The 13,266-nt window shown below is 33.7% G+C and overlaps 1 non-coding gene across 1 annotated transcript; it reads right to left on the bottom strand.

Annotated features, from left to right (window-relative positions):
- Window positions 1-1,766: 1,766 nt before the first annotated feature.
- LOC139903552 (small nucleolar RNA R71) lies at window positions 1,767-1,873 on the bottom strand. Its single transcript, XR_011778365.1, has one exon. It is a non-coding gene; the product is annotated as a small nucleolar RNA R71 (small nucleolar RNA).
- Window positions 1,874-13,266: the final 11,393 nt, after the last annotated feature.

Raw genomic sequence — 13,266 nt, forward strand, 5'->3', positions numbered from 1 at the left:
GAAACCTGTCAAACGAAGCTACCTAATCTGAATTTTCGAACCCCGCGACTCGCGGAGTTTTCCAGCTTCAGGCACCGCAACTCGCGGAGCCGCCCTGACACACGTGACCAGAAACCCTAATCGCAATTAATACGGGGTAATTATTATTATTATTAACTTTAAACCTAATAATTAGGTTATTTATATTATATTAATTAATTTAGTTTTATTTTATTATTTGTATTATTAGTTTAATTAGTTTAATTAAGTTATAAATTTAATAATTTTATAAAATAAATAATATAAAAATAATATTTTTTTAAAAAAAAATTGTAAATTTTACAACTTTTAGTATATTTTTATATTTTGTCCCTTTTTAATTGTTTTAGCGTAATATTTGTGTTTTTCGCTCATATTTAGTTTTAAACATAGTTTTTGCCATAGTTATTTTTACTTCTAGATTTTTAGGCTTTGCCGTAAAATCCCTTAAGTGCCTTTTCTTTAGACTAAGATTTAGGTGGTTTAGAATTTTGCGACGCCTTTTTAAGTTTTAGCGCCTTTTTAGATATTGTCATTTGGGATATAGTTTTACTTGTAAGCTTTAATATTTTTCGACGCCTTTTACCTATGTATCAATTATCATTCCAATTAGTAATCTCAATTTGCGATTATAATTTTAAGTTAGTGATAGTAATAAAGTTGGGTTAGTCGAGTGTTTTTAAGTTTTATAGTCATTCTCTGTTTCTTTCATTTTTCGACGCCTTTTATTTTTCAATTTTTTTCTTCTTTTTCGACCTTTTTCGACGCGCTCTTTTTCTTTCTTATTTCTCGCTATTCTAGTTTTAGGACATAGATTTTTAATCTACTTCTTATCTAAAATTCTTAAAATTACGAAAATTTATTTTAAGTGGTTAAATTGATAGACATCAAAATTTTCTGGTTCGTAGTAATAGTTGGATTTGTACGTGGACCGGGTTATTGGAGCCAAACAATACTCAATTATATTGAGACTAAACGAATCCTGCCCCTCTGCTGCATCTTTTGGCTATTCGAAACGTGGGCAAAATCAGAAAAGTCTATTAATTAGATAACTTATATAATTTTTCTTTCCTTTTAAAAACTAATAGGATATTCAGTGAATGCACCGAGCAAGACGTTCACCACCTTTTGTACGCTCACCACCTGTAACTAGATCAAGACATCTAGCTAATATTGTCGCCGTTGATAATCCATTTTTTGAACCTGACCTCACAATTGAGAATCCGGAGAATATTCAGGGGCAATTCATAGATCCTGAACCACTAATTTTTCCTCCGGAACCATCAATTATTCAAACAGAGATTGTTGAGGAACGAACCATTAAATCAGAATCCTCTAGTGATTCTGATTCAACAAATTCAATTATGGAGAATCTGGAACCTTTAAGTATGGACGACCCAATGAGAGCTAAACGCACTGGCCAAGGTCACGCAATTACTCATCCAGACATTAATGCGCCAGATTATGAAATCAAAGGACAAATTCTACATATGGTGACTAATCAATGCCAATTTAGTGGTGCGCCGAAGGAAGATCCAAACGAACATCTTCGTACCTTTAATAGGATCTGCACACTATTTAAAATAAGAGAAGTGGAGGATGAACAGATATATCTCATGTTATTTCCCTGGACTTTAAAGGGAGAAGCCAAAGATTGGTTGGAATCGTTACCTGAAGGGGCGATTGATACATGGGATGTTTTAGTTGAAAAATTTCTTAGACAATTCTTTCCGGCATCTAAAGCCGTAAGACTTCAAGGAGAAATTGTTACGTTCACACAGAAACCGAATGAAACTCTATATGAGGCATGGACTAGATTTAGAAAGTTATTAAGAGGATGTCCGCAACATGGTTTAGACACCTGTCAAATAGTACAAATATTCTACCAAGGATGCGACATCACTACAAGGAAAGACATAGATATAGCAGCTGGTGGTTCTATTATGAAGAAAACCGAAACTGATGCTTACAAAATTATTGATAACACTGCTTCCCACTCACATGAGTGGCACCAAGAAAAAGATATCGTTAGACCATCTAAAGCAGCTAGAGCCGATTCTAGCCATGACTTAGATTCCATTTCTGCAAAGATAGATGCTGTCGAGAGACGAATGGAAAAGATGACTAAAGATATCCGCTCAATACGAATTAGTTGTGAGCAGTGTGGAGGACCACATTTGACAAAAGATTGTCTCAGTATTGAATTAACAATGGAACAAAGAGAGAATGTTTCATATCTAAACCAAAGGCCTGGAAATAATTATCAGAATAATTATCAACTGCCAAGACCAATTTACAATCAAAACCAAAATTATAATCGAAATGTTCCATACAACAACCAACAAGGTCCTAGTAATCAACAAGTATCCAATAATACTTACAATCAGCAAAGACCTAATTTTCAAAACAAACCACCACAAACCGATGATAAAAAGCCGAATTTAGAAGATATGATGACAAAATTAGTTGAAACTCAAACGCAGTTTTTCACATCTCAGAAACAAACCAATGAACAAAATGCTCAAGCATTTAGAAATCAACAAGCTTCTATTCAAAACTTGGAACAAGAAGTAAGTAACCTAGCAAGGTTAATAGGTGAAAGAAAACCGGAAAGTTTACCTAGCGATACAAATGCTAACCCCCGGAATGAAACAGCTAAAGCCATTACCACAAGAAATGGTACAACACTTCTGATGAAGCTATTCCTACTCCACAAGAACCACAACCTGATCAAGATAAGGAAAAAGAACCGGTAGTTGAAAAGATTAATGAAGATAACACAGTTAAGGCTAAACCTTATGTTAAACCATACCAACCACCACTTCCTTACCCGAGTAAAATGAAAAAGGAGAAACTTGAAGCCGAGCAATCCAAATTCTTGGATATGTTTAAACAGATAAATGTAAATCTTCCTTTCATTGATGTGATTTCAGGAATGCCTAGATATGCTAAATTTCTGAAAGATCTAATCTCAAATAGAAAGAAAATGGAAGAACTCTCGGTCGTTACTATGAATGCTAATTGTTCAGCAGTGCTGTTGAATAAGATACCAGAAAAACTATCTGATCCAGGAAGTTTTACAATTCCATGTTTTCTGGGTAGTCTTACTTCAATAGAAGCATTGGCAGACTTAGGTGCTAGTATAAATTTAATGTCGTATTCACTATACGCTAAACTAGACCTTGGAGAATTGAAACCAACAAGAATAAGTATACAACTAGCCGATCGATCAATAAAATATCCTAGAGGGATAATGGAGAACATGCTAGTCAAAGTTGGTACTTTAGTATTTCCAGTAGATTTTGTTGTTCTGGACATGGAAGAAGATTCTCAAGTTCCTCTCATATTAGGAAGACCATTCTTAAACACGGCTAAAGCAATGATAGACGTGTTTGGTAAGAAACTGACCCTACGTATAGAGGACGAGAGTGTTACCTTTTCAGTTGAAAGAGCAATGCAACAACCGCAATCTGCAGATGATACATGTTATTATATTCAAACTATAGATTCACATGCAGAATTGTTAGAAGAATTTTCAGAATTACAAGGAACGGGAGAATGTTCTTTAGGAGAAGGAACTGAACCAATTGATGAAGCTGAAATGTTAGCTACACTAATAGCTAATGGATATGAACCAACAACAGAAGAAATTCAAATGCTAAAAGAAGAAGAAAGATATCGATATAAATCATCGATAGAAGAACCACCGACATTAGAGTTAAAGCCACTTCCAAACCATTTGGAATACGCTTATTTACATGGTGAATCTGAATTACCTGTAATAATATCGTCTTCTCTTACTGAAAATGAAAAATCTCAACTCATTTCTGTGTTGAAAGATCATAAACCAGCCATTGCATGGAAGATTCATGATATTAAAGGAATAAGTCCTTCGTATTGCACACATAAAATCCTTATGGAAGAAGGTCATAAAACGTATGTGCAACGCCAACGAAGACTAAATCCTAATATGCAAGATGTAGTTAAAAAAGAAATTATTAAACTGCTAGATGCAGGTTTAATTTATCCGATCTCTGATAGTCCATGGGTAAGCCCAGTTCAATGCGTGCCTAAGAAGGGTGGCATGACTGTCATCACAAATGAAAAAAATGAGCTTATTCCTACTAGGACTGTAACAGGATGGCGTGTATGTATTGATTATAGAAAATTAAATGACGCCACCAGAAAAGATCACCTCCCCTTACCTTTCATTGATCAAATTTTGGAAAGATTAGCCGGAAATAGTTATTATTGTTTTCTTGATGGATTTTCCGAATATTTTCAAATTCCAATAGCACCCGAAGATCAAGAGAAAACCACATTCATGTGCCCTTATGGTACTTTTGCTTACAAACGCATGCCATTTGGACTTTGCAACGCCCCTGCAACCTTTCAAAGGTGCATGATGGCGATTTTTCACGACATGATAGAAGAATGCATGGAAGTTTTCATGGATGACTTTTCAGTCTTCGGTGATATATTTGAATCATGTCTAGCTAATCTTGAACGAATGCTGATTAGATGCGAACAATCAAATCTAGTTCTTAATTGGGAGAAATGCCATTTCATGGTTAAAGAAGGCATCGTTCTTGGTCATAAAATTTCAAAGGAAGGAATTGAAGTGGATAGAGCTAAAGTAGATGTAATTGCTAAACTTCCACATCCCACCAATGTTAGAGGAGTTAGGAGTTTTCTAGGGCATGCCGGTTTTTACCGACGTTTCATAAAAGATTTTTCTAAAATTGCCACTCCTATGAATAAACTCCTAGAAAAGGATGCTCCATTCATCTTTTCAGATGAATGTATCAAATCTTTTAATATTCTTAAAGAGAAACTCACTAATGCGCCGATCATGATAACACCAAATTGGAATCTACCGTTTGAATTAATGTGCGATGCAAGTGATTTTGCAATGGGAGCCGTTTTAGGACAAAGGATTGAAAAATGATTTCAATCTATATATTATGCTAGTAAGACATTACAAGGAGCACAAAAGAATTACACAACTACTGAAAAAGAACTCCTTGCTATTGTCTTTGCTTTTGACAAATTTCGTTCATATCTCGTTCTAGCAAAAACGGTGGTCTATACCGACCATTCTGCTCTTAGATACCTATTTTTGAAACAAGATGCCAAACCAAGATTAATCCGTTGGATCTTACTCTTACAAGAGTTCGATATTGAAATCTGAGATAAAAGAGGAGCAGAAAATCTCGCCGCTGATCATCTTTCTCGTCTTGAAAATCCCGAATTAGAAGTTCTAAATGAATCGGCCATACATGACAACTTTCCTGATGAATATCTATTGAAGATAGATTACAATGAAATACCATGGTTTGCAAACTATGCAAACTACTTAGTATGTGGATTCCTTGAAAAAGGATTGTCGTACCAAAAACGAAAGAAATTCTTTAGTGATATAAAACACTATTTCTGGGAAGATCCACATCTGTTTAAAAGTTGTCCAGATAGAATAATACGCCGATGTGTATTCGGAGATGAAGCTAGTAAAATTTTAAACCATTGTCACACAGGACCAACAGGAGGGCATTATGGGCCTCAACTAACAGCAAGAAAAGTTTATGATGCTGGATTCTATTGGCCTACAATTTACAAAGACGCACACCTTCTTTGAAAATCCTGTGATGCTTGTCAAAGGGCCGGAAAAATAAGTCAACGTGATGAAATGCCACAAAATGTCATTCAAGTATGTGAAGTATTTGACATTTGGGGTATTGACTTTATGGGTCCATTTCCAAAATCTCATAATAATCTCTATATTCTCGTAGCCATTGATTATGTATCTAAATGGGCGGAAGCACAAGCTCTCCCAACTAACGATGCACGAGTTGTAGTCAACTTTTTAAAACGTCTTTTTGCAACGTTTGGAACACCGAAAGCTTTAATAAGTGATCGGGGAACTCATTTCTGTAATAATCAACTTGAGAAAGTTCTTAAAAGATATGGAGTAACTCATAAAATCTCCACCGCATATCATCCACAAACTAGTGGACAAGTTGAAAATACCAACCGAGCTTTAAAACGTATTCTAGAAAAAACCGTAGGATCAAATCCGAAGGAATGGTCCATTAAATTGGAGGATGCACTCTGGGCTTTTAGAACATCCTACAAAACTCCAATTGGAACCACACCTTTTAAACTCATTTACGGAAAAGCATGTCATCTTCCAGTAGAAATTGAACACAAAGCATTTTGGGCTTTGAAGACATGTAATCTTGATTTACATGAAGCTGAACGTCTACGGTTAAGTCAATTAAAGAATTAGAAGAATTAAGACATGAAGCATACGAAAATTCAGTAATCTATAAAGAAAGGACGAAGAAATGGCATGATAAAAGAATCAGAAGTTCAAAAGAATTTAAAGAAGGAGACAGAGTTCTTCTTTTCAATTCACGATTCAAGCTACTTCTTGAAAAATTGAAATCAAGATGGTCTGGACCATTCATAGTCAAAAGAGTTTTCTCATACGGAACAGTAGAATTAATAAATTCAAATGGGATTGAATTTAAAGTTAATGGTCACAGAGTTAAACACTACATAGATAGTCCGATGGAAGTCGACAACGAAGTTAATCACAATTTCGATACCACAGCTAACTAAGTGTGGGGAGAATCAAGTCTTTAAAGGATAATATGTATTTCTGTTAGAGTTAGATTGTCTGTTTTTGTGTAGTTCTCAAAAATGAAACCCGAATGGTCTTTCCCTAGCAGACCCTAAAGAACTAGTCTTCTCCTCCCATTCTGAATTTTTATTTTTTTTAGGTTTTTACGAAATGAAGACTTCCTGTGAACTAAACCATGGTCTAATGCTACACGCTTTGATCACTAAACGTAATAATGACACACTTCCGAGTGAAATAGTATCAGTAATCAGAGAAAGATTGGACGGAGTAAGAAAAGAATCCAGATGCGAAGATAATAAGTTACAATTTGGTAAAGGAAAATCAAAATCCGCAGCGAAAAGAAGAGCACGATACCTTGAAAGATGTCACAAATGCGGAAAATGGTCCATGGAGGTAAATGTTCAAATAATCAAACCTATTCAAACACCGAATTTGTTACTTTATGCAGAGACAGACCGTTCATATGTTTAGAAGAAAAAACACTGAATGCTCGAGGTTACGCCTATGTAGCCATGGAAAATCAATTAAACCGACTATCTTATGAATGGGATAGATCGTATCACTAAGAATACTATCTCACATGTAAGTCTGTACAGTTTTTATTTTTTATTTTCATTTTTAACCTTTTGATAATAAACGCTAATTTGTTCGCTATAAAGTATTAAATTGGTATTCGATGAAATTAGGTTTGGCGACCGAAATTATTGATATCATTCAAAAATTTATTACATCACTGCGAAATTTAACGTTTATTCTTAAGGTATAAATATCTTTAATCAATCAAACCAAAATATTTCAAAAATTCGTCATGAGTTAAATTAGGTCATGGAACCGAAATTACTTTACCGAAAAGAGGGGCGCATATTTTTGATAATATTTGATTGATTAAAGTGGGATAAAAGTCAAAAAGATTTTTAATTTTATTTTTACCATGTTTTTAAAATTAATATATAAATCTTAAATTAATATTGTGAACTCTGTAAAATCAGTATATTTAAGTTTGTCAATATTTGAAAAATTAATATTTTTAATATAAGTTTGTATGTATAAAAACAAAAATATAATATAAGTTTGGTGTGAATTTTTAATATTATGCATTTTTAATTAAGTTTGGTGTAAATTTTTAATTTTATGCATTTTTAAATTTAAGTTGTGTGAATTTAAAAACAAAAATTTACTTTATTTCATTAAGTTAAAAATATGATTTTTAAAATTTGTCGTAAGTTGAAGACTAGGTCTTTGAACCGAAATTGCTTTGCCCGAGGGAGGGACGCGAACTTTTATTATCATTATTTTTAATCTTATTAAATTAAAGTATGCCAAAAACATTAAAAAAAACCCAAAAATCTAAGCTTTTAAAACAATCGCTTGAAAAAGACAAATTTTAAAATTTTGTCGAAGGACGGACTAGGACATCGATCCGAAACGACCTCTTCCTAAAACAAAGGAAAACAAAATTTTAAATTTATTTTATATTTGTTTTATAAGTTAAGGTTTATTTAAAAAAAAAAAAACAAACACCGCGACTCGCGGTATTTGAAAGAGCCAAACGCCGCGACTCGCGGAGGACCGAAATTACAGAAAAAAATAAAAACGCTGGAATCAGCTCAGTCCACACACAACACCCACATAAACTGCGAAAAATACCGAAAAATTACTCCCAAAATTGATTTTTTTTCACCGAAAATCATCAAATCTTTTACTAAAATCATGTTGAGAAGGATGCTATCAAGGAATTACTCAAGGAAAACGGTAAATTTCTACACCTAAACACCATTTAATCCGAAAATTAGTGTTCTTGAGCAATTTTATACCCAATTCGATTTTGATGCTTTTTAGTGTAATTATGCTTAAATTGTTTATGTATTATGTTTGTATAACCTAGATTGATGCTATTTAACATGATTAGAAGCTTTAAACTTCAAATTTTGAGTAATCTAGGGTTTGTGTTCTTGAGCAAATTTGGGGCTTTTTGATATAAACAGGTTATGGCCAATTTTTATCATGAATTATTGCTAAATTAAGTAGTGTAACATGTTTAGGTAGTTAAATGATCCAAACTTTGAGCCTAAACATGATTTTGAGAATTAAAGTGGACTTTTTCAAGTCTAAAATTCATGAACTTGATTTTTAAGAGATAATGCCATTTGAAACTTGTTTAATTGCTAGTAATGATTATTTTGACATGTTATTTGAGTTGAATGCTTATGAACTTGGCGAACATTTTCGTATATACTTATTTGAAAAAGTGTAGATTTGATAAAAATATGAAAATGAGCTTAAGTTTGATATAAATTGGACATGTCATTATAATTATTTTGATTGATGATTTTGCTGACACTAATGCATATTTGGATGCACAAAAATTGTGTTTGATGTGTTTTGCAGACTGAAAGGGGTGAATCTTCATCCCAAGCTCGCAATGCTCCTGCTGAGAATGCGGAACAACAGGAGGTTGATAACTACTACAAACAAGATATACCTCATCCAGTTATGACATTTTCTGATATGCACTTGGAAGATTTGCACCCGAACTTGAGATTTGACAGACTTTGGATAGATTATCCAAAATACCAAAGGGGCTTGCATACTCTTCATTCTAAAGTTGTTGAAGTACCTAGGGTAATAGAATGGGGACCATTAGAAGCTGTAGAATTGGCCGGGCCAATTAGAGAATTACTTACACAGAGGTATGTTAATTCTACTTTTAACGATTGGGTACGATTATTCAGCATACGTAGACCTGTATATAAAGTATGGTGTGAAGAATTATTATGTAGTATAGAAATAAATAATCGGGTAGCTAGTTTAACCGATCGATCTTTTATTAGATTTTTGTTAGGAGGTTCGATGCGCCACATGTCTTTACTAGACATGGCTCAGGCCTTACGTATATATACGCCTGAGGAGTTAGCATCTGCCGATTGTAGAAGGTTGATATTAAATGGTAGAAAGATTGATGAAAATTTTGATACGCATGGTGTATGGAGTCAAATGACTAGCCATCACCGATTTAAAGGGGGAAATTACTCTTATTTGGATATAGATAGAGCAGAGTTAAGAGTAATTCATAGGTTTTTAGCTAATTCGATTACACAAAGAGGTAAGAATAAGGAAAAGGTAAATGAACATGATTTGTTTTACCATATGTGTATTCGAGACCCACAAAGCGCTGTAAGTATACCGTATTGTGTGGGTTATTATTTATCAGCTATGGTTAGGGGGATGAGACCTCACAGTATAATAGGAGGTGGTATATTTATTACACTAATTGCTGAGTATCTCAATGTGGATATAAGTCGGGGGGATTATTAGTCGAAGAACCAGAACCCCGCGATACAATAGGTTTAAATGTATACCATGGTGCGAATGTTTTGAAGAGGCGAAATAATGCCGCAGTACAATACCATGGTAGACATCCACAGGTTGAGAGAAACCAACAGCCAGGTAATGTGGGAGGGGAAAATGAAATGACAGAAATGCAAAGGTTTATAGCTTCACAAGAATATGAAAATGCTAGACATCGAGCATTTGAAGATTGGTAAGTTCATCAAAACCAAATCATAGCTCATTGCTAACATGTAGGTAGAAACTATATTCCTACTCCATCGCCCGTATTTCCTCCCTGGTCTATAGAGATCCAACCACCGTATCCTACGTATAACCCAGCCGAAGAATTTTATAACACATATGGTTATGCATGGAACTCCTACTGGTATCAGTATCATCCCTAGTCTACTTAGTTTTTTTTATTTTATAATTTGTAATGTTGATACATTTAATACTTATGTTGGAATTGTATTAGTTTTTATAATTTACTAATTTTTATTTTTAGATTTCAATAATGTTTGAATGTGGGGTAATATACCAAACTTCAAAAATATGTATATATGTTTGCAATTTATCTTATGTACACAACAGGGTAAAACAACGCATTTTCAAAGACTGGCATTAAGTTCAACAAAAGCAACTAATTTTGACGACAAGATGCAAAATATATGTGAAATAACAACAAGACGGAATGAACAAATGATGTACACCATTTATCATTCAACACAACCAACAATATGTTTGGAAACTTTGGTAAAATTTAATCATTTCTGCACTAATCACCCTCAATAATTTAAATTGTTACTGATTTCTTGCAAATGAGGGCATTGCAAGATCTTAAGTGTGGGAAGGGGTTAAATTCTTTCGGATTTTTAAAATTTTTTATCTTAAACACTTGGTTACCATTAAAAATACTAGTAAAGCAGTAGTTGTATTAGAATCTAGTGCTCTCTGATAATAAAGAACAGCCCTAGTCTTATATACTGACTACCCAATTCTAGTAAAATTTTTCAAAATTTTCAATTAAATGAATTCAAAATCATGTTTATACATATTTATGAACGATAAAACTAGGTATTAAACACCGAAGTTATTGTTACCTCGGAAAGGACATAAATTGAGAAACAAACCAAAATGTTAGAATTCATTTAAGAATGGAATAGAGGAGAACAAAAAGGCAAATAAAAGAAAATAAAAGCCAAGTGTGGGAAAATTTACCAAGTTATTTTAAACATATGTCACATATTTCTGTAACAAATAATTGAAAATACTTTTGTTTTGAACGATAATTAACTGTTTTACCCGATGAAAGAAAAGAAGAGATGGACCTACACGATGAATCAATTCCATCATTAAAAGAAAGTAAAGTCTTCCGAAAAAGAAACGCGCTTCTTGATTTAAGCCATGAAGTTGTCGTCCAGACCAGCTGTCGGTTGACGAAAAATCTAGAAAAGTCATCTCTAAAATCAGCAGGAAATCCACGGACCTCAGCATCAAACAGAGTCGCCAAGTGGTCAGATTTATCCTAACCATGAGAAGGATTTATCTCGTAAAATGAGGGGGGGGGCACCGTGCAAATTAGCTTGATAAGACTAATGAATCAGATCCCCAGAAAGGATAATCTCCTTAAAAGATCAAAAATCAGCTTTTAAGCCTGATATTACTCAATCCTTGAGATTGGCCTTAAAGATTGAGAATTCAAACTCATGAAATTCAATGATATCTAAACTCGAGCTTGAATGAGAAAAATATTTTGATCAAATTACAAACCGATTTGTTTTCTGAAAACCTATTTTCAATGCGTCCATTACCATTGAACGTAAAATCCTAGGAATTCACCTGGAATTCATTAGGTCACCTGAACCAAATCGGGTGTCAACCGTAAGAACGGTGGTTGCATAGCATGGTCAAAGACAGGACCTTGTGCCAGACCGACAAATTATAAGGGTGAGCTTTACTATTGCTCCTACAAAGGATAGTAATTGCGTTCGACACGTTATAGACCATAATTAAAAGCATGTCAGGGGACATTGCCTTAACAGTTGCTTGTTCAACGCTTTCCTTTACAACCGGACAGTAGTTTGCCGAAAGGTAATATTCGGAACAAGTATACTGGACGTATTGCTTTCCTAATACAAGGTTAGCAAGTGGGTGACACAAAACCACAAGTTTTGAGCTAAAATTTTCAAATATGAAACCCACCAAATCCACAAAAACAATTTGCAAACACCGGTGAAGGGTTATTCCGGAAAACTTATCTAGGGTAAAAACTAGATTTAATTTTCAAAAGATCAAATGTTTTCATAAAGATCCAATTTCCTTAAAGGATCTAAATTTTTATAGTCATGTGGGACTGTAAACCATATCGTTACTACCATTGTTTATACCGCCGTAAAGAAATCACTGATGTACAAAGTGTGAAGAATAAAGAAGTGATTCTAGTATTTCAAGACTATATTGCTTGAGGACAAGCAACGCTCAAGTGTGGGAATATTTGATAATGCTAAAAACGAACATATATTTCATAGCATTATTCCTCAAGAAAGACAAGCTTTTAGTTGCAATTGTTCTATTTAAAAGTGATATTCGTTTAAATAATAAAAGGTGAAGACAAAAGACAGATTCGACGAATTAAAGACGCAAACGACCAAAAACCTCAAAAGTACAAAATACAATCAAAGAGGTTCTAATTATTGATAAGAAACGTCTCAAAATTACAAGAGTACAAGATTCAAAACGCAAAGTACAAGATATTAAATTGTACGCAAGGACGTCCGAAAATCCGGAACCGGGACATGAGTCAACTCTCAACGCTCGACGCAATGGACTAAAAATTACAAGTCAACTATGCACATAAATATAATATAATATTTAAATAATTCTTATAATTATTTATTATTTATATATTATATAATATAAAAATCCGTCGGTAAACAAAGAGCCAAAGCTGGGTGAGCTGTAAAAACAAACTCCGCGACTCGCGGAGTTTGAAGAGCAAAAAGGGCGCGAGTCGCGGAGATTACCTGGACTCAAATCCCTATAAAAGGCAACGCAGTTTGATCATTTTTCATCATCTTTTTCTATCTCTCAATATATCTATACGTAATATTTATTTATATTTTAATTTTAATTTTAATTTTAATTCTAATAATAAGGGTATGTTAGCGAATGTTGTAAGGGTGTAAGTCGAAATTCTGTCCGTGTAACGCTACGCTATTTTTAATCATTGTAAGTTATGTTCAACCTTTTTACATTAATGTCTCGTTGCTAAGTTA

This window comes from Rutidosis leptorrhynchoides, chromosome 3, assembly GCF_046630445.1.
Source record: "Rutidosis leptorrhynchoides isolate AG116_Rl617_1_P2 chromosome 3, CSIRO_AGI_Rlap_v1, whole genome shotgun sequence".
Taxonomy (NCBI): domain Eukaryota; kingdom Viridiplantae; phylum Streptophyta; class Magnoliopsida; order Asterales; family Asteraceae; genus Rutidosis; species Rutidosis leptorrhynchoides.